Consider the following 23,280-nt stretch of genomic DNA (forward strand, 5'->3'; position numbering starts at 1 on the left):
TACCATGCTTAATTTGCTAATTTGAAGCCTTTAGCTCATCCATTTCCCTCATCACTGTATCTAAGATACCTAACAACTACCAGCCACCATTATTATATGTCTTAATTCTACAAATTCTGTAAAGGCATTAAAATCACTCTCACCTAGAGCATTTCCTTGTATATGCATTCAATTAGCAGAATCTAATGGTGATATTTTGAGTATCTCTTTTGCCAACTCACCCTATGGACTGGCAGTATGATCTTGACTATTGGAAGCAGAGACATTAGTGCCTCTGAGTCTAATCAAAGTAGGCAACCCATTGTAACATCTCATTTTTAAGATTCTGTTTCTCAAGAACCACTCCTGGTATCAAGCTGTATTAATCAGTGTTCTCTAGAGTAACAGAAACAACAGAAGACATCTGTAAATATGATATTTATAAAGGTGTCTCCTGTATCCATGGGAATGAAAGAATCCAAAATCCAAAGAGCAGGCTGTGAAGCTGGTGGCTCTGATGAAGGGTCTGTGTGAACTCCACAGGAGAGGATCATTGACTGAAGAAGCAGTGAACAAATTCTTCCTCCTTTCTTAAAAGTCAGTTTCAACTGACTGGATCATCTTATTGGTGGGAGGTACACTTTCATTGATTGCAGATGTAATCAGCCATTGATGCAACCAGCAGACTGCTGATTTAATACACCAGCCTTCTGATTCATCAGCCAGTCATGAAATATCCTGGCAGCAGTGGTCAGGTCAGTGTTTGCCTGGGCATCAACAGTTGGTCAAGTTAACACCAGAACCTAACCACCACACCTCACATTATAAATGCTGTAGCAAAAATGTTACGGGCAGATGGGATAGAGAGTAAATTAAGAAGACAGTGGAAATCTTTGCAATAGTTGGTTTAGGACATCATCTCCAAAGAGGGGCATTTGAACTGCAACCTGACTGGTGGGGATGAGTCAGCCATGTGAATTTCTAGAAGAGGAACAAAAGAAACATTCCCAGGGAAGCAAAAAGAATGAGCACAAAGCCCCAAGTCTTGAAATCAGCCACTGTGAGGGAAAAAGAGTGCACAGGGGTCAACGGGATCAGATGAGGTTGCATAGATGAGTGTTTCAGTGGGGGCAATTATGCAGAGCCTCACAGGCCACATAAAGACCAATTACAATTTGTGTACATTTGATGAAGCGGAGTGTGCTCCTTCTTCTAATCAGCTTAGCTCAGCTGCTCAAAATGAATGTAAAGACAAGTTTGTAGGGGGAAAATGGTTGATTAAAATACTAGAAGGTCATGAACAGACCAAGTGGAACTCATTTCTTTAACTGCATGAAGATTCCACCAAAGAACAATTGCCAGAAAGGACACACAAAACCTTCTTGGCTAACAATATGACAAGCAGTCTCACCACCCTCCCCCTCTCTTCATGGGACATGACTTCCAGGGGTGTGAACCTTCCTGGCAATGTGGGACAGAGATCCTGGAATGAGCTGAGACTCAGCATCAAAGGACTGAGAAAAACCCTAGAATGAGCTGAGAATTAACATCAAGGGATTGAGAGAACCTTCTTGACCAAAAGGGGAAAGAGTAAAATGAGACAAAGTGTCAATGGCTGAGAGATTCCAGAGTCCAGAGGTTATCCTGGAGGTTATTCTTACGCATTAAGTAGATATCACCTTGTTGTTCAAGATGTAGTGGAGAGGCTGGAGGTAATTGCTTGAAAATGTAGTGCTGTGTTCCAGTAGCCATGTTTCTTGATGATGATTGAACAATGATATAGCTTTCACATTGAGACTCTGTGAATGTGAAAACCTTATGTCTGATGCTCCTTTTAGCTACTATATCAACAGAAGAGTAGAACATATGGAATAAAAATAAATAATAGGGGGAACAAATGTTAAAATAAATTCAGTTTGAAATAGTGGTAAATGAAAGCGAGGGGTAAGGGGTATGGTACATATAGTTTTTTTTTCTCTATTATCATTTTATTTCTTTTTCTGTTGTCTTTTTATTTCTCTTTCTAAATTGATGCAAATGTACTAAGAAATGATGAATATGCAACTATGTGATGATATTAAGAATTACTGATTGTACATGTAGAATGGAGTGATATCTAAATGTTTTGTTTGTTAATTTTTTTAATTAATAAAAAAAGTTAAAAAAAAACCTTCTTGGCTAAGATGGTGCTTGAGTACATATATTTTATTTCTCTTCATCCTGAGTTTAATTTAGAATTGAATTAAGGAAAATATATTTAAGGTTGTTGGTGATTGTGAGACAGTATCACCAACCTGGTCATAAATTCTTCATCCCACAACCAAAAAAAAAAAACCTTCTAATCATTTTCTCCATGTCCTTTTATCTCATTACCTCTTACTCTGTATGTCATTAGATGAACACTATAAATTCTTGCTCTTGGATTTTCCTTGACACCCAGTCTAAGTAATGGTAGTTAGTCTCTATCACTCAATTCTCCCCCCCACCATTTTTTAGCACATTTCACTCTCTGAATTTATCTTGAAATATGTTTTCTTATTGCCAATGTCTATGCACTACAAAGGGTTTAAAATTATAGGCTCTGGTGTCAGTCTACATGCTTCCAACTTCTACCCTGGAGGAAGGAAAGGTAGCAATAGGAGATTTATTGGTTATTCAGTACAGGGCTTCTATTTGGAATATTAAAAGGTATTTAGTAATGGGTGGTGGTGATGGTAGCACAATACTGTGATTATAATTAGAACCACTAAATTGTATACATGAAAGTGGTTAAAGTGGGAAAATTGTGTGTGTATATGTATGTTACCATAGTAAAAATAAAAATTAAAAAATAAAATCTAGCCTGGAGCATTGAGTAACTCTGTCACCTCGAATATGTTATACAAGTTAGGCAAACTTCAGTTAGTGGAAAGCAAGAATTATAATACATATAAGTGCCCAACTGGGTAATATGTATTTCATAAATGTCTTAGAGGATTAAAAAGGCAATGAATTCAAAGTATCTGAATATTGTAGTACAGAAATACTAGCTTTATGTTTTAGTTTTGTAAATTTGATGAAATGCAATATACCAGAAGTGGTTATTGTCACAACGGGGATTTATTAACTTACAAATTTATAGTTCTGAGAGAAAGCAAGACCTTGCTGATAACTTGATTATGGACTTCCAATAAATGATTTTTCAATATATCTCAATATATCCAATTAACACTTTTTGTTTAAGATATCCATTGTGTGATATTGCCATTACAGCACTGGAAAATTTAGATACATACATAACTTCTCAAGAATCTTATCATGTGGCATTCATGTCCCTGGTCCTAAATCTGAACTGGTACTTACACTTTCCTTCCACCCTGTAGGCTCTAAGAAATTCCCAGATTCAAAGCTGTCTAGATGGTGCTTAGGCAATTCCTCAGGATGGGATAAAAGATAGGAAAGGAAGTTACAAGATATTCTACTTTCTCCATCTCTCTTTCCTAAGCAGCATTGCACAAGGGATCTGTCTGAAGAACAAGACTGCCTGCAGTCTTTTCATCTGCATCATTTGATGCAGAAGAAGAGCTGGTCCAAGTAAGTATTACTCTCCTATCACATCCAGTGGATAAGACACATCATAGGACCAGTATCTGAAGAGGTAAAATAATATATTGCTTTGAACTCAGGCTTAGAAATCAGATCAGTCTGGATTTAAAACCAAGCGTGACTTATAATTAGCCCTTAAATCTTGTCCAAATGATGACAAAAGTTAGCGTTAATTTCCTTACATACAAAATGAAAATATTAATATCAGGGAGATGATATCAGATACTATACTAAGCAGAGTTACTGTCACATGGCCAGTGCTTGTTGTTTGTTAATTCACATAGTATTTATAGTTTTGTTAACTCCTGTAGCCTCTTCAGGGAATCTCAGCATCTCTGTCAGTTATGTTAGTGGAGAGATTGAATACTCACAGAAGACTTGAATTGCTATGAATCTTGAATCAATAATGAATATAACAAAACTTGGCCTTTCTTCTCTCTTAAATTAAACATTCTTTCAGAATTTTATCAAATATGTAGAATAATGAAGCAAGCTACACATATGAATTATATGACTATTGCCATAAGCATAATCAGTCCCCCCATGAGCTTTCTTGTCTTGTACAGAAGATGATGACAGCCAACAATGAGCCTTTACTCCACATGAGGCAGCATCCTAGGCACAGTGCATGCATTATCTCATAGAACCCCATTGCAGTCCTAGGAGGTTGGTTCCTTATCACCCTCTTTGTACAGGCATGAAGATCAGACTTAAGGAAACTGTGAAACTTGTTGAAATTCACATAGTAAAGAGAAGACACAGCCATGAGAGGCTATATTTGTGCTCTAAAAGTCTTACTTTCAGGATTTTTAATATTGGACATCAGTTTGTTTAGCCTGAGTGTGTCTGCGTTCAGGGCTTCAGCAGTAGGATAGCAGTTTCCACTGACCTATATCTCTTCACAGTTTATCTTGCTTAATCCTTCCCATAGCTCTGTGAGACAGGTATTATCAGCGCTGTTTTATAGGCTTTGATTAGTTCATGCACCCACACTGCCATGACTGAAGATTCTGTGTCTAAATCCCAGACTTTAAGATCAAGTCCAAACCATAAAGAGTGCACTAACCCAGCCTAACTGTATCTCCCCTCCCATACCCCATTGTCACAGATGCTACAGCCACAAGAGAGAACAGGATGAACTGGTTTGGCTGCCATCATTGTGAAGTGCTAATTCTAATCATCTTGAAACTGAGAATTCAGAACACCCTTAATTAGATGAGCTTAAGTAATGTCAATTTGAATATATGCCTGAATTCACACTTGACATGTACATGAGGACAGACTCTAGGGATAACTGAGCTTAGAACAGCATATAAACATACACAGCAACAAATAAGAAATGCTGTTGATCTGTGTTTCCAACACATGTGAATCCAAGATTCCAATAACCAAAGGTGCTAGCTCTAGGCTGTGCATGGGAGTTCTTAGAGCACTCTTAAAAGAGATCAAATTAGGAACCTGCTGCTCCATGATAACTGCATTTGCAGCCAGTTCATGATGCTGGCAAGCCATCATTTTTCTGCTTCAACTTAGTTTTCTATTTTCAGCATTGTATATCTTGCTCAACTAATCTCAAGTGGCTCTGTAACAACTCATATAAACACTAAAGAGCAAAAGATCAAATGCATAAGAAAGAAGCATGTGGAGAGATGTCTTCTAAAATGTTGAGATTTTCCCCATCAATTTCCATTGAAGCCTAAAGCTTTGGAGATTATCTGATTAAAAAAATAATTACATGAGTAGGTATACTTGTGGTCCACATTCACAGGATGGTTTCACCTTAGAGAGGAAAACAGATTCTGCCCATGAACTCTGCTTTACCTAGGAAGTTTCTGTAACAATCATTTGAGTCAGTAATTGAGGGAAAGAAGTATTATACTTGATAAAAATGGATGAATTTGCAAAGCAGCAGTTAATTATGAGGTCAGTGATTGCAAACTCATGCAGACTATTCTCTGAAGATAAGATGACTTGTTATAGACTGTTCTTGTTACTTGTCTAAACATATACAGAGACTTAAGTACGGTCAATGACTTCTTTCTTGGTATTTTTCTCCCCAGGTGGCAGTAGGACCTTCAGTTTACAGGTAAGTTGGATTTAAATATGTTTCTATTATCACAGCTCTTTATGAATAATGACAAGCATACATAATATACTAGAAAAGAATATTGTAATATTATGAGGTCAGTCCATCAATAATAAGTAAAGCTTTTATTCAATTATTTTACTGATAATAAGGCAATATATTTTCTTTGTGAAAAACTGGGATCACAAAATTGACTTTAAAAGACAGCATAAATTGTTTATAATCCTTTGTTCAAGTAGGCACTATTAGTTTTAGTGTCGTCTCTGGAGATGTCTATTTTATATGTCATTTTAGACCTTAATCTCATTTGCATTTTTAAACTCATGCTATTATACTGAAACCACCTTTCCACATCAATAAATTTTCTTACAAATAACTTTATTGTCCAGCTGATATTTCAAAACTACACACTGTAATTCATTTTACTGTTTTGCTTTTTGTAGACTTATGGTTTTCTTTACATTTTTAACATTATGAAAAAAATATTGAGAAATACAAAGTTATATGCTTTAGTTTTCCCAACACTCCTTATTTAAACTAGATTCCTGAGAATAAGGAGTACTGGGCCAAGGGAAATAACTAATTTTGAAGTTAATTTACAAATATTCATGTTTATTTCCAGAATAATTAATCCCAACACATGCTCAACATCACTGCATAATAGAGCTTTTGGGAATCTTTGGTAATTTACAATTTAAAAATATTTCATATTTTTAATTGCATTTCTTAGAAACCTTAATAAATAGAGGGTATTTTATATGTATTTTTTCCTGAGAATTATCTTTTCATTATTTTTGCCTTTTCTTTCTAATAGTGGGTACAGACATTTTATTTACTTGCAAATGCTATTTCTGTAGTAACAGCTGTATGTCAAATGTTGCAAATATGTTTTGAGTTTGTTCCCTGTATTTCTGTAGTTGACTCCATCAGTTTTGTCTCTTGTATATCACTGCATATTTGCATTACATGCCTCTCCCTCCCCTCCAGAGATCAGTTACATATTTATTTCTATGTTTTCTGTTTTTGAACAGGTTGATGCTTTAAGTTTTTAATACATGCATATTTATTTTCCCTTTGTTTGGTGGTGATATTGAGAGTGGACTTACTTTGGTTTGGAGGGTTTCTCTTTGCTTTGTTTTAAATTAGAGAAGTTGTAGGTTTATAGAAAAATCATACAGAAAAACAAAGTTCCAGTATGACCCCTTTTATTAACATTTTGCATTTTGTGGTCTATTTCTTGAATTGATTAAATATTATTATTGTAATTGCACTATTAACTATATTCCATAGTTTATATTAGGATTCACTGTTTTTGTGACACACAAATATACATTCTTATTAATTTTTTTCTACTAATATATGCACAGGGTAAACTGTTTTGTTTTGATAAATACCTACCAGTGGCTGACAAACTTTTATTACATCTTATAAAATATTCACAGTATATTTAAAATATTGTTTATCTTAATGTCCTTTAGGGATTTTACCTTACCGGCTTCTTATTGACCTTATTCATCGCTTGTAAGAGTATCTTTAAATATCAATAGGCTTTTAAATTTATATATCAAGGGTAACCATTTTTTATTGCCCAATATATTGTCTTTTGCATGCAGATTTTTCAAAATGTGTTTGATTTTTTCAAATATGTTTCAGTGAATACTTATTTATATTCATTCATAGTTCATTTATTTTTCTCTTAATATTATGTCAAGGCATTACTTCAAGCATAAGATTTAGGCTATGTGCTTTTCTCATTTTGGATCTTTTAATAATAATCATTTGGAGATGTGCAGAACACTATATTTTTATGTTCAGGATACAAACTTTGACATAAAAGATAATGATATTCTTTAATTCTTTTATGGCCTTTGTTATTATTCCTACATCATATATAAAAACATCTTTTCAGCTCAGTAAGACTATGGTCCATATACAACATCATTCATCCACTTACCAGTGAAAACAAACCATAAATATATTCTGTCTATTCTAAAGAACATGCTCTGAGCAATAAATATGGTACTTTTTTTTTCCTTTCCTTTTTTTTTTTTACATGGGCAGGCACCGGGAATCGAACCCGGGTCCTCGGGCTTGGCAGGCAACTATTCTTACCTGCTGAGCCACCATGGCCCACCCAATTATGGTGCTTTTGTGTCTTCATATTACAATATCTATTTAGTGAACAGGTCTGGAGAATGTTTCACAAATGTTCTTAAAAGGAGTGTTGAATTGCAAGAGACACATGAAATTGATTATGACAGAAGTTCTCCAAACAATAGATTTTAAAGTTACAAAGAAATAAATGTGGGGACTATTTGCTGCACCAAGCTATATGTTTTATCTTCCTAAGGATATCATTCTTACAGAGGTGTTTGATAAGGGATCCATGATATTCTTACGCGATTTTGCTTCAATTAAGCATGAGCTCACAAATCTAACGGCCATAGTGTATCTTCAGCCTCAGGTATTCACCCAGTTCAATTAAGCATGAAATGTGATTACATGATCCCCAGTTGTAAATAGAACTCACCGATGTTTGAGAGTCATCCTGAAACTAGTTGGCATAAAAAGGATTAGATGCTCAGAAGTTTAAGTTCATCAGTCTGAATGAACTGAAAAGAGACACAGGGGTCTAACTCTCAGGAATTCAAGTTTCTGCTCATCCCTAAAAGTCTTCCCATGTTTACTATGTGAGAAAACACTTTAGCAGTAATTGGGAGAGATCCAGACACACTTATGGGTGTGGCATGAAAACAATCATAAATGGTGCTGTGTGTGTTTGCATGTGTATGTAGAAGAGTGTAGTCAACATAGCATACGATTAACAATGCAGCAGTACTTTAAGTTTAGGGTTTATCTGTTTGGGATCCCATCAGTCTTAGAAGAAACAAATCATCTAATAGATACTTTATTTTATTGATGAAAATTGATCTACCATTCCTGCAATCTCTGTGTTATTTGCAGATAAATCCATTATCCATTGAAAACTGGATCATGAAACAAGTGAACAATGTGACATAATTCATCCTGCTTGGCCTGACACAGATATCCAGAAACTCTTCTTTTTCATGTTCACAATCATCTACTCTCATCATGGCAGGCAACCTATTCATCATAGTAACAGTGGCCAACAGCCCAGCCTTAGGCTCCCCTATGCATTTTTTTTCTGTCTTTCTTGTCCTTTCAAGATGCCGCCTTCTCTTCTACTACTGCCCCCAAAATGATATTTGACTTACTCATAGAGAAGAAAATCATCTCTTTTACTGGGTGCATGATTCAGGTCTTTACAATGCATTTCCTTGGGGGAGTTGAGGTCATCCTGCTCATGGTGATGGCCTATGACTGCTATGTGGCCATCTGCAGGCCTCTGCACTATGCAATCACACTGAGCTGACCGATATGTGGTGTCCTGGTGGCCATATCCTGGGCTGGGGGATTTCTTCGTGGTCTGGTTCAAATCCTTTTTATGCTGTGATTGCCCTTCTGTGGTCCCAATGTCATTAACCACTTCTATGATCTCTACCCTTTGCTGAAAGTCTCCTGCACTGATACACACATCTTTGGACTCTTTGTTACTGCCAATAGTGGGTTTTGGTGCATACTCAGTTTTCCATTCTTATCACCTCCTGTGTCCTCACCCTTTACTCCCTGAGGTCTCACAGTTCTGAAGGATGACAGAAGGCACTATACACGTGTGCTGCACATGTTGCTGTGGTTTTCTTATTCTTTGTGCCCTGCATGTTTGTCTACCTTCATCCCATGACCACCTTCCCTATTGATAAAGCAGTGGCTGTATTTTGTACTATGATAACACCCTTGTTAAACCCTTTAACCTACACACTCAGAAATGCAGAAGTGAAAAAGGCAATGATGAGGCTCTGGAGCCAAAGGATTATTGTGGGTAACAAATCATGAAACTAAAGATAAATGGTTCATGTTTTTTGCTTAAAAATGTGGTAATTCAGAAGATAATGGGCTTACTGTCAAAATATGCAATATTATACTTATCCCCCTGTTGCATGGAATCTTATGTGATTCCCCTTTTGTAAAATATCAACTTTAATTGAAAAGTGAATAAAGTCCCTTCCAATGAGAAACTTCTGTGCATGTACAAATTATTAATCAATAAGACATTGTTAATTGATATAAAAATTTGCAGTTTGGAAAATCTATTTCATTATATATTCCACAGAAAATATTTCTGCAAATCTTTAAATATAACTCATGCAATAAATAGCTCAAATACTTAAAATATATTATTAAAAGCATTTCTGGCTAGGAATTTTGTTGACAATGAATTAACTTAATTGCAGTGTAGCTGTATTATTGTGGAAGGAAGACATCAACCAGAAATGTATTTGGATAAATGAGAGAAAGTTAAGGCAGTTATTACCCCAAAATCCTTCTGCTGTCTTGCACAACTCATGGGGCACCTTTGCTTTATAACTTGGGCTCTGCCAAGCATAAATCACTTTTCCTGCATTAAGCCAAGTATGAATATTATATTATACAGGGACAGCCATAGAGCAAAGTCTTGCATGATATTCTCAGAACATATATGTGGAACAGTTCCTGTATCAAAAACATCCACACAATGCTCCATCTCCAAAATATCTTTTTGTGAGTGGGTTTGAGCTTTCAATAATCAGAACAAAAATAACTAGCACTAAAAGAGAGCTTCTGATGTCTGAGTAATAAAGGTAGAAAGCTGTACATTCAAAGTGAATAGAAAATTATAGACCAATTACATTCCACTTGAGATGTAGCCACTTACAGTACAATTCTAAGAGAAAGAATGTAGACAAAAGAGAAACAAGATTAGGATCAGGACAAATACCCTACTAATCAATACAATGTCCCTTTTATCTTTGAAAGAACTATATTAACCCAAATTAATATGCAAGAGTTAGCAAATAATTCATTCCAATTGAGAGGTCACTTTTTCTCTATGAATCCAATCCATTTGCTCATCCCCAAATACCCAAGTTGTGCAAACATATTCTGCCTCCTTGTGTTTAAGAAAGAGCATATTATTAGTTTGCAGAAGTGTGTTTCACACTTAGGCTGAAACATTTAGTAGTCAGTGTGCTACTATCCAGATTTCTTTTGCTTTATTGCAGCAAGCCTGGGAAAATACATTAAGATGTCAATGCTAAGAGGATGAAACCTGTATAATTGAGCAACTACATGGATTTAACACACAAATCCTATATGTACACCCAACCCACCATGAACTTTGCCTGAACAAAAATAAATTTGTACATGTTAAGTTACAGAGACTTCAGGATTCATTTCAACAGGAAATGCACCTTATCATGACTAATGCATTGATTATCTTTATAAAGATTTGTCTATTAAAAAGAAAATAAATTAAGATAATTTTATTATCTATATTCCAAGTAGTGTGGAATGAATAAATAACAATATTTGCAAATGAAGTCAAAATAAACCTTTTTCTGTGTCTGTATAACATTCTATACTTACTGAGTTACTGAAATCATACATTTTAGCACTATCTTTTTCCCTTTACCTAATTGTTTGGCAATGCTGAAGAAAATTACACAATCATACCCTAGAGTGTACCTACAACAATTATAACCTCAAATGTGACCTAGTTTCCAGTGTTCCTTGAGCAAATTTTCTGTCTATTCCAGCTAATCACTCTTCTACACATTCTTCTCAGCACATCTTCTGACTTGTACCAATTTTTTATAATCCTTATCCCAGAAATTTTCCTTTCAACTCAGAAGAAAACCTTACCTTGTACTTGTCAGAAAAATAGGAATAATTTTGACATCAGGCATAATCATCAGTAATTGTTTCTATAAAACATTTGCCTTTATGCTTTCCTGTACAAACAATGAAAATATGTGGAGACTACCATTTATTTATTTATGTTTTTGCATGGGCAGGCACTGGGAATTGAACCCAGGTCTTCACCATGGCAGATGAGAACTCTGCCTACTGAGCCACTGTGGCCTGCTCCCATTTAATTTTAATATGTCTACTTATGTTCTGCATATAACTGCTTCTTGTCTCCTCAGAAATATTAGTTCTAGTTCCCAAGGTAAAGCATCCCCAAACTGTTTATACGTCCTGGCTGACCTACTGAAGCTTTTGGCCATGGAAGACAAAAATCATATGGGAGGGAATAATAAAATCAGTTCCACTCTTGTCTGTATGGAATCAGTGATCAAGCTAGTTGAGAATTCCAGGACATTCCCTGTAGGTATCAGTCTTCTCCTGTCTTTGATGACATCCTCTTACTGGGGTAGAATTCATATCAAGCAGATTGATGGAAACCATGGCCTACATAAGTGGATAGGTGTTTCACTGCATCCCCAAGGACTCTCACTTTTGCCAGAAAGAAAGCCCTCAATGGTGAATCTTTCTGTGGGTAGAGAGGATGCCATCCCTCCACTCATCATCTCCTTAAGTATGGAAAAGACCAGAACTCAAAGTTCCAAGTGAATTGCACCATTCCAGGTGATCCCAGTAGTAGTTGCAACTAACTATACAGCAGAGGCTTAGAGAGAGGAAATGGAAGTGGCACCCTCCTCTATATAGTTTCTTTTTCTCCTTCTCTAGCTTTCTGTTACAAAGAGTTGGGGTTGAGTGGGATTTTCTCGAGGGCTTCCACATGTAGGCATGGTACTTATTTCTGTCTGCAAGATTCTCTTCGTTAGGATGTAGGATGAGCCTGCACTATTTTGCCAAATACATTATGATATACTGACTCCCAGACACCCACAAAAAAAAATTGTATCCTCCATTTTATATCACTTATTCAGAGGATGAGAAATACTGAAATTCCTGTCTCCTAAATCCTCCCATTTAATCATAAATTTGACACAGTCTGCCAGGTTATATAGGAAGAGTTTATTTTACTTTTAACTGTAAAAATATATATTAAGTGACATGAGAAAAGTCCTATGTATTTATGTTTGTAGTTAGTATTTTGGGTAGTCTCTATTCCTTTGTGTACATCCATATTTCCATCTAGTATTATTTTCCCTCTACTTGAAAGACTTCCTTTATTATACCTTGTAATTCAAGCCTTCTGCTGATAGATCCTCTTAACTTTTATTTCCCTGAAATCATTTTTACTCCATGTATTTTTTAAAAATAATCATCCTGCAAAATTTCTGGCAAAAGCAACCTAAATATTTCTCCATCAGAAAATGGGCAAGCAAACTATCATGTGATCACAAATTGGAGTACTACTTAACAGTAAAAAGTAATGAACTACTGATATACACAACAAGGACACATTTCAAATGCATTACATAAAGGGAAAGGATCCAAGCTTAAAAGACTAATACATTAAATTTACATGACATTTTGAAAAAGGCAAAAATATAGGAACCAATCAAGATTAGCAAGGGCCTGGAAGTAGGTGGAAGGGTTGACTACAAAGGGGCACAAGCAGTTTTCAGATGAAGAATCAATCTGTATTAGAACGTGGTGATTCTAATCAGGGGGATTTACAAGTTGTGTATTTGAAAAGTTCATTGAACTGTACAATTAAAAAGATGATTTTTTTTCACAGGATAAGTATATTTAAATTTTTTTAAATATGTAGATTCACTGTCTTCAGACAAAATATCTTTGGAAAAAAATACCTTTGGAAAATATAATAGAAGGCCAGTTCCAGTGTAAAATAGCAAGAGCAACAAGAATATACAAAACACTAAATGTATAAGGAAAAGTGCTAAATCTATATGTTTTAGTTTGCTAGCTTCAAGAATGCAATATACCAAAATAGAACAGATTTAAGAGGGGATATATTAAGTTGCAAGTTTACAGTTCTAAAGCCATGAAAATGTCCAAATAAGGCACCACAAGATGTTGCCTTCACTCAAGAAAGGGTAATGCTGTCTGGAATATCTCTGTCAGCTGGGAAGTCATGTGGCTGGTTTCTGCTGGGGTTTTTGGTTTTGAACGCCTCTCAGCTGGGAAGGCACATGATGACCTCTGCTAGATTTCTCCTGTCATCTCATAAGGCTTCCATGGGGTTGACTTCCTTCTGTATCTCCAAAGATCCCTGGCTACACAGGCTATCAAAGCCCTAAAGTGTTTTCCAATAATGGCCCTCACTTAAAGGACTCCAGTAAGCAACCCCACTTTGAATGGATGAAGGTACATTTCCATGATAACAAACTAATCAAAAGGTCCCACCCACAATTGGATGGATCACATCTCCATGGAAACAATAAAATGATCCCACCCAGCAATATTGAAAGAGGATTAAAGAAATGGCTGCTCCCACAAGATTGCATCAGAATTAAAACATAGTTTTTCTGGGGTACAATAACAGCTTCAAACTGACACATTATATGAAGAAAATGTAAAGTACTTCTAAAAGTATAAAAGAGTACTTCACTAATTGAAATAAGGAAAAGAAATTCTCAATTCTGTAAATATATAAACTCTTCCTAAATCAGTTTTATGGAAAACACTAACTATACTTTGTTTTGTTCTTAGAAAAGCTAATTTTGAATTTAATGTGAATAATAAGTATGCAAGAGTTGGAATATCTTTAGGAAAGGATCATAATGAAAGAATATTAGACTTAGTTATTAAACAGTATTATAGATTAAGTGCAATTATATAATGTTTTAAATGGCACATGAATAAAGAGACCTTTGAAGCAGAATAGAACACTGAAATTGACCCAAACACATGTGAGAATTTAGAATACAATGAAGTTGTGATTTAAGAAATGGTGAAAGATAAAGTAATAACCAACCATCTAGATAAATAATTAAAATTCATTCTCTGTTTAATTTTCTATCTCAAAATAAATTTCCAGCTGGATCAAAAATTTTAAATATGAAATATAGAACCAAAAATTGTTTTAAAAATTAAATGCAAAATGTGTGGAACAATATTTAGGTAAGTGTAAAGCCAAGAAAATATTTCTAAGCAAGCTATAAAAATAGAGAGTAATTTGGCTAGGGAAATGTTTTAAAAATTCAACTATGGAAAAATATGTACAGAACAAAAATGTCAAAAAAATCACAGGATGGGAAAATAGCAATCATATAAATAATCATGAAAGGGAGAATATCTTAGTATATCATTCTGTTAGTTTCAGAGCTTCATGTATACCAGAAAAGATCATGCTCTTTTAATCCATACCTGTGTGCTTACTTATTGTAGTATGAGTTTTGATCAGCTTATTTAAATTGAGATGTGATTCATCTCATTCAAGGTGGAGTCTTTATAATAGGGTAAAGGACACACAGAAAAACACACAGAAGCTGAGAGATGATATTAAGAGAAGCTCACAGAAAAAGCCCCAGAGAAGCTTCACTAGTAACCAGTCTTCAGAGAAGGTCTCATTCTGTGGATGTCTTAATTGGGAAGTTTTCATGGCCTTAGAACTGTAATTTTTAAATTAAGTAAGTGTCATTGTTACAAGCCAGTCCAGATAGAATTCCAGGAAGATCATGGAATAGGATAGGTCAGAGTTTGCCCCTGTTCTAAGGAGCAGCTAGAGAAGGGATGGGAAGGCAATTGAGAAGGCAATTCCAAGGTGTAAGTGACCCAGGATGATCTTCTCCACCACATAAGAGGCCCTGGTTGCAAAGGCTGAAGAATTGAGAAGCAGAGAAACAGAGACCCTCTGGCGGTGTAAACAGCATAGGGTGCCCCTTTCCAAATGGTAGCCTGGTATCCTCAGGAGTGCACAGATGGGGAGTAGGAAGTAAATCAAGCTGTGTTGCTTGAATGTGCTACCCTTGCCAACAAAGCCACGTGACATGTGACTCACCCCCCCATATCTGAATGCAATCACCTGCCACCCTGCATTCAAAGCACATCCACCCCATTGCCCCATCACTTGTGTACCCACCCCAACCACCTATCCTAAGCACACGCATGCCTGCCCCAGCCCAACCCACTTCTCCTGAACAACCACAGTCTCACCCAACGCTCCAGAGACCCACCTCCTCCTTCCTGACTGCTGTATCACCACCTATAGGCTGCAGCACTTACCTTCACACCCAAGCTACACCCACCTCCAGGCCGTATAGTCACACAACCACACTTCTGAGCTCTGTACATGCATATATCAGTTTGTAGATACCCAAATCTGCACATGTGCATGACCTCCCAGTCATGGCCCCAATCTCTGGGCAAGTGCTGACATGCACATCCAGGCCATACCTGCCTCCAGCCCACACAGACACAACTCCTGCTGGCTGCCTGTGACCGCTACACCTGGCAGGTGCTCATGGGTGAATTTATGCTACACAGCCTCCATCCTGCATACATGTGCACACCATGTTCCCACCTCTACCACACTTGCACACCCATGTCAGTGCACCACCCACCTAATGCCAACCCCCCTCTGACCCATGGACCCCAATCATGATGACTTGTGCCTGACTCTACACACTCACACATCTGCATCCACAGCATTCTGGACCTCTCCCCTTGCACAAGGAAACTCCTGCACACTGTCCTCCCATGCCCTGACCTCTGTAATACCTACCCTACACCTTAATACTCATGACCCCCATACTTCCCATGCCCACCCACATTCTACCTGCACAGAAGCACCTGTGCACCCACACAGCTTCCTCATCTGCTTCCCACCATGCTCTACCCCTTGTGTCCCCCACAAAGCACCCTGATCCTGTTCTCCAGGTTCTGCCTGAGCTGCACCCCATACCTTCAGGCCCCACACCACACCTCTGCAACTCTGAGACAAGCATACCATGCTCAGAGGCACCAGCATAGTGTCCTCAACCTGTGCCTATATCTGAGATGCAACACACAACCATACTGTTGTTCCCAACACCATGCCTTGCATCCTGCTCTGCATCCTCCCATAAAAACAAAGCTTTATACTACTGAAGTAACATTTCAAAGTAAACCTAAACGAAGTCCACATCAGAAGCTGACATGGAGGAAACCAAAGTGGAGCCCTCCTCCCTACAGATTTTATCTTCCTCCTCTAGGTATTCTTTAGCAAGGGGATCTAACTGAATATGATTTTCTCACTGGCTTCTGTATATAAATATAAACACCGTATGATGGTTCCTATCTGTAGGGTAGAAGAAAAGGCTCTAAACCTTCAAATCTATTATGATGTACTGACTTATAGGCACTTTTACAAATACAAGTTTTATGTGCATGCCTTTTAAATTACACAGCTGAGCATGAGAACTCCTGTAAATCCAGTCTCTTAAGTCCTTTCAATCAATCAATAAGTTATACAAAAATGATCACATCCACTCAAGATATTCAGGTGGTGCTTATTTTTGAGTTAATGGCTTGTAATATTTTTAAAACATTTAAATAATGTGAGAAAAATCATGTATTTTTCTCATGTAGCTACCATTTTTGGTTATCTTCATTCTTTTGTATAGAGTATTTGAGAGGTGGAGCAGTGAGTCGCAAAAATAATGGTAATTAATGTAAATTGTAAGATCACTTACATTGTTTTCCACATTTTACTAATGGGCTTCAGTAATAGGTAAAAAACCCAGAGGGCTACGCATTAAAGTTTGCTCTGATTCTACAGGCAGATTATGAAATATAAATACACACAAACCACAAGAATATCTTGTGGTTCTACCTCCTTGCCACTTAGTATTTTGGTTTGTTTTCTTTTGTTTCTTCTAGGAGATACTAGTGATAGATTATAGTGGTTTTATTTTGAATGTCTCTCTGGATTAATGAGGCTGATTTTTTCCATCTTTTTGACCATTTAAATGTCTTTATTTGTGAAGTTTCCATTGAAAGCTTTTGCACATTTTAACCTTTTTACTGAGTTTCTGTTAACCTTTTTACTGAGTTTTGAATGTTCTCAAAACTTGACATTCATTTTTAAAATAAGGTCTTCCTTTGAGCAGGTTTGAAAATTTTGTCAAAGTTCAAATTTCACCTTTTTATTAAGGTTCATTCTCATTTTGTCATATCTAAGAAACATTGGTCTATTCCAAAGACATAAAAATGTCTTCTAAATTTTTATAGATTTACCTTTAACACAGTGGTCTCTCATTGACCCACTTAGAATTTTTATGTATGGTCTGAAATAATGTTTAAGTTTTATTTTATCCATATGTATACCTAGTTGATTTGCAGAAGTTATTGCAAAGTCTTTTCTGGCTCCATTGAATTATTTCTGTAAACAAAATATTTGAGTCTATTTGTGGAATTTTTATTCTGCACCACAAATCCTTATCCCAATGTTGCATAGTTTTTGGTATTGGAGCTTTGTAGAAAGTCTTGAAATTAGATATAGCAAATCTTCCAACTATGTTGCTTTTTAGAAAGTGATGTGCTATTCTAAGGTCATTTTAATTTCTGAATAGATTTTACAATGAGCTTGCAAATTTCTCCAAAATCTCTACTGATTTTAAATGGAATTGAATTGAATCTATAAAAATGACATTGCGCCCAACTTCCAGGTCAAGATGGCAGCTTAAAAATGTGTGCATTTTAGTTTATCTTCCAGAACAACTACTATATAACCAGAAGCAGTACAGAACAGCTCCTGGAGCCACGTCAGTGACCAGACACACAGCATACTCCAGTCTGGACCAGCTGGACTGGCTGTGAGCCCCCCCCCCCCCAGAACCATGAGTTCCCAAAGCTGTGATGGCCAGAACCCCTCCCCCACAGGCTGCCTCCCAGATGGGAAAGGAAAGGAAATTTGCCAGCAGTGGGGACTGAGCACAACTAACACCTACTGTGGAATTAACAAATTCTGACTACTAAAAATAGGCCCCCAGCTTAGGTGAACCTGGTCAAAGTAGAGGTTGCTCATTTTTGCCCCAGTGCAAAGGGGGCAGGGCTGACAGAAAAAGGGGGAAAAAAAAGAAGGAAACAGAAGTTTTTGTGGCTGTGTTTCTACAAAGCCTTGACTGCCTTTGGATATAGCAACAGGACTTCTCAGGCTGCAACTGCCCCAGGTATAGGCAGAAGTGAGCTCTTTGGGGGGCTTGTCTGGAGCCTGTGCCTTCCCCAGGGGAGGGGTGAAGCCCAACTCAGGTGGAATCCCTCTCTCAAGGAATTCAGACACCAGGGCTTGGTAATTTGAAGCCGTTAAAACCAGCCTGCAACCTCTCCTCTGTCTCTACCATGCCCCCAGCAGGGAGAGTCCACCAAAGTTAAAAGTACCACATCATCTTACACTGCTGGGACCTGCAGGCAGACAAACACCACATACTGGACAGGATAAGAAAAACAGAGCCCAGAGACTTCACAGGAAAGTCTTTCAATCTGCTGGGTCTCACTCTCAGGGAAAACTGATGCAGGTGACTCTTTCCTCCTGATAGGAGGCCATTTTGGTCTGGGAAAATCCAACTGGGGTCTATAATATCTAAGTAGAACCTCCTAAGGGTGGGGAGAAAGGTACCATACAAGCAGGGCAAGAAACAAGTAAACAAGAACTGAAAAATTCTCCTGTTAAACAAAACTTAAGCTAGACGTCCAGATAAAGTTGAACTGAATGTCAAAGAACACATAGACAACAAATTCATCCAGCAAGAAAACCCTAGGTAAAAGAAGTGAAAGTAATCTCCAGAATAAACTAATTAAGGTAATTAAATGCCTAGACACCAGCAAAAAATAACAAATCACACTAGGAAAATTGAAGATATGGCCCAGTCAAAGGAACAAACCAACAATTCAAATGATATACAGGAGCTGAAACAATTAATTCAGAATATATGAACAGACATGGAAAACCTCATCAAAAACCTCATCAATGAATTGAGGGAGGATATAAAGAAGGCAAGGAATAAACAAAAAGAAGAAGTGAAAAGTCTGAAAAAACAAATCACAGAACTTATGGAAATGAAAGGCAAGGTAGAAGAGATGAAAAAAACAATGGAAACCTACAATGGTAGATTTTGAGAGATAGAACATAGGATTAGTGAACTGGAGGATGGAACATCTGAAATCTGGAAAGAAAAAGAAAATATAGGGGAAAAATGGAAATATATGAGCCGGGACTCAGGGAATTGAAGGACAATATGAAGCGCATGTATATACATGTTGTAGGTGTCCCAGAAGGATAAGAGAAGGGAAAAGGAGGAGAAAAAAACTAATGGAGGAAATTATCACTGAAAATTTCCCAACTCTTATGAAAGACTTAAAATTACAGATCCAAGAAGTGCAGCATACCCCAAAGAAAATAGATCCAAATAGATGTACTCCAAGACATTTACTAATCAGAATGTAAGAGGTCAAAGAGAAAGAGAGAATCTTGTAAGCAGCAAGAGAAAAGCAATCATCACATACAAGGGAAGCCCAATAAGACAATGCTCAGATCTCTCAGCAGAAACCATGGAGGCAAGAAGACAGTGGGATGATATATTTAAATTATTAAAAGAGAAAAACTGCCAACCAAGAATTCTATATACAGCAAAATTGTCCTTCAAAAATGAGGGAGAAATTAAAACATTTTCAGACAAAAAATCACTGAAAGAATTTGTGACCAAGAGACCAGCTCTGCAAGAAATACTAAAGGGAACACTAAAGACAGATACAAAGACAGAAGAGAGAGGTGTGGAAAAGAGTGTAGAAAGGAAGACTATGAGTAAAAAAAAGAAGGAAAATTAGATACAACATATAAAATCCAGAAGGCAAATAGTAGAAGGAAGTACTACCCATGCAGTAATAACACTGAATGTTAATGGATTAAACTCTCCAATCAAAAGACATAGTTTGGCAGAATGGATTAAAAAACAGGACCCATCTATATGCTGTCTCTACTCAAAAGACATGAGGACAAGGACACAAATGGATATTTACACACAAATGCTTATAGCAGCATTATTTACAATTACCAAGAGATGGAAGGAGCCAAAATGCCCATCAACAGACAGTTGGCTAAACAAACTGTGGCATTTACATAAGATGGAATATTATGCAGCTTTAAGACAGAATAAAGTTATGAAGTATGTAACAAGGTGAATGGACCTTAAAGACATTATGCTGAGTGTGATTAGCCAGAAAAAAAGGACAAATACTGTGTGGTCTCACTGATATGAACTGACATTAGTGAATAAACTTGGAATATTTCATTGGTAACAGAGACCATCAGGAGATAGAAATAAGGTAAGATATTGGGTAATTGGAGCTGAAGGGATAAAGATTGTGCAACAGGACTGAATATAAAAACTCAGAAATGGACAGCACAGTATTACCTAACTATAATACAATTATGCTAAAACACTGAATGAAGCTGCATATGAGAATGATAGAGAGAGGAGGGCTGGGGCATAAATGAAATCACAAAGAAAGATAGATGATAAAGATTGAGATGGTATAATCTAGGAATGCCTAGAGTGTATAATGATAGTGACTAAAAGTACAAATTTAAAAAATATTTTTGCATGAGGAAAAACAAAAGAATGTCATTACTGCAGTGTGCTGAAAATAGATGGTAATTAATATTTCAAAATTTCAACTTATGTGTGAGACTAAAGCAAAAAATGTTTATTTGGTACAAATTTATACTTTGACTAGTGCATCTCCTAATATAACTTATGTAGATAGTTGGTTGAACATGGAACTTTGTATATGACATGAGATTTTGTTGGTTTGTCCAGGTGATGCCCTGATGAATCCCAGAATGATTTGATCAGTGAGTGAAAAAGTATTTGCAAAGTCCCCTTCAGGGAATGGTGAGAACGAGGGAAAACTCAACTTCCGCAAGTTGAATTCTTGGTATTCTCACAAGCAGGATAGGCAACCAGAGCTATAGTCTGAGCCCCCAGTCTTGGGGTTTGTTCATATGAAACTTAACCCCACAGGGGATAGGTCAAGCCTACTTAAAATTAGGCCTAAGAGTCACCCCCAGGAGAACCTCTTTTGTTGCTCAGATGTGGCCTCTCTCTCCAGCCAACACAGCAAGCAAACTCACCACCCTTCTGCTGTCTATGTGGGACATGACTCCCAGGGGTTTGTATCTTCCTGGCAATGTGGGACAGAAATCCCAAAATGAGCTGAGATTCATCATCAAGAGATTGAGAAAAACTCTAGAATGAGCTGAGACCCAGCATCAAGGGATTGAGAAGACCTTCTCAACCTAAATGGGGAAGAGTGAAATGAGACAAAGTATCAATGACTGAGAGATTCCAAACAGAGTCGAGAGGTTATCCTGGAGGTTATTCTTATGCATTAAGTAGATATCACCTTGTTAACCAAGGTGTAATGGAGAGGCTGGAGGGAAATGCCTGAAAATGTAGAGCTGTGTTCCAGTATCCATGTTTCTTGATGATGATTGTATAATGATATAGCTTTCACAATGTGACTGTGTGATTGCAAAAACCTTGTGTCTGATGCCCCTTTTATCTACCTTATCAACAGATTAGTAGAACATATGAAATAAAAATAAATAATAAGGGGAAAATGACATTGCAAAAATAATGCTTTTTAATCCATTAAATTGTTTTATCTTTACATTTATTTATATTTTTAATTTTCTCTGAAATGTTTTCTAGTTTCCATATACAGATTTTGAATATATTTTTAAAGTTAATTTCCAATATTAAGAAGCATTGGGCTAATGCCTGCCATGCAAAAAAAAACATTGGGAATCAGAAAAAGGAAATCAAACCAATGCATCCTATCAGATTAGGCCTAGCCCTTAACATTCCTGTGCTGTTGTGGGATTCTGAAGTCCCAGAGGAAGCCTGCCCACTTATAAAGACAGCTTTTGATGGAGCCAATCCTGAACTTGATATATTATGTGAAGAGCCCTATGAAAACAGCACACTAATAATGCAATTGCTGAGAAACCGCTTGACACTGTGGACATCAGAAACCCAGGGAGAAGACATGAAAGCAGGAGAAGTTGGGGAAATTAACTGACTTTCCAACTTTTGGCTTCCTCATTTAAATTTACACAGAAGACCATTTGTCTTTCACACCGTCCCACAAATAGTTTTTCATTTATGATTTATGACAGGTTTGTGTTACTTTTATTTTAATTTCTGCATTTTCTATGTGAATTTTATATTTAATTTTAAGGTGCAGAGGCAATTAATATTTAAAGAATTATCTGATGTCATCTTGAAGTGGCCAACATGGGTGTGTGGAATTTTTTAAAAACTTAGAAATGTTTGGCATTGTGGTTTCACAGGACCAGTGTTAAAACTGCTTCCAAGCAAAGAGAAAACTCCTATATTATGATTTGTCCTGGCAGGGGATAAAAGGGATAATTAATTCCAGTCACAAGCATAGTTATTGTGTTGGTGTTCTCTAGAGAATCAGAACCAACAGGAGAGATCTGTAATTATGAGATTTCTAAAGGTGTCTCACACAACCGTGAAATGGAAAAGTCCAAAATTCATAGGGCAGTGTGTGGAAATGGCAGCTCTGATGAAGAGTCTGGATGAACTCCATAGGAGAGGCTCACTGGCTAAAGAAGCAGTGAAAGATTTTCTCTCCAACCTCAAAAGCCTTCAACTGATTAGATTATTTCACTAAAGGAGACATCTTTAGTTGATTGCAGATTTAATCAACCACAGATCGAATCAACTAACTGAGGATTTAATCAAACATCTTCAGTTAATTAACCACCACAAATTATCTTTGCAGCAAAGGTTGGGCCAGTGCTTGCCTGACCAGACAACTGTACATAATCATTTGGCCAAGTTGACACC

General features: G+C 36.8%; 1 pseudogene across 1 annotated transcript in view; it reads left to right on the forward strand.

The window, feature by feature from the left end:
* Positions 1-9,765, forward strand: part of LOC143646846 (olfactory receptor 4C5-like) — a 61,459-nt pseudogene extending 51,694 nt beyond the window's left edge. The window contains exons 6-8 of the transcript XR_013157665.1: positions 3,467-3,552; positions 5,625-5,650; positions 8,615-9,765. The product of XR_013157665.1 is annotated as an olfactory receptor 4C5-like (transcript). The remainder of the gene's footprint in view (positions 1-3,466; positions 3,553-5,624; positions 5,651-8,614) is intronic.
* The last annotated feature ends 13,515 nt before the right edge of the window (positions 9,766-23,280 follow it).

The sequence above is a fragment of the Tamandua tetradactyla genome, chromosome 9 (genome assembly GCF_023851605.1).
Source record: "Tamandua tetradactyla isolate mTamTet1 chromosome 9, mTamTet1.pri, whole genome shotgun sequence".
NCBI classification, from domain to species: domain Eukaryota; kingdom Metazoa; phylum Chordata; class Mammalia; order Pilosa; family Myrmecophagidae; genus Tamandua; species Tamandua tetradactyla.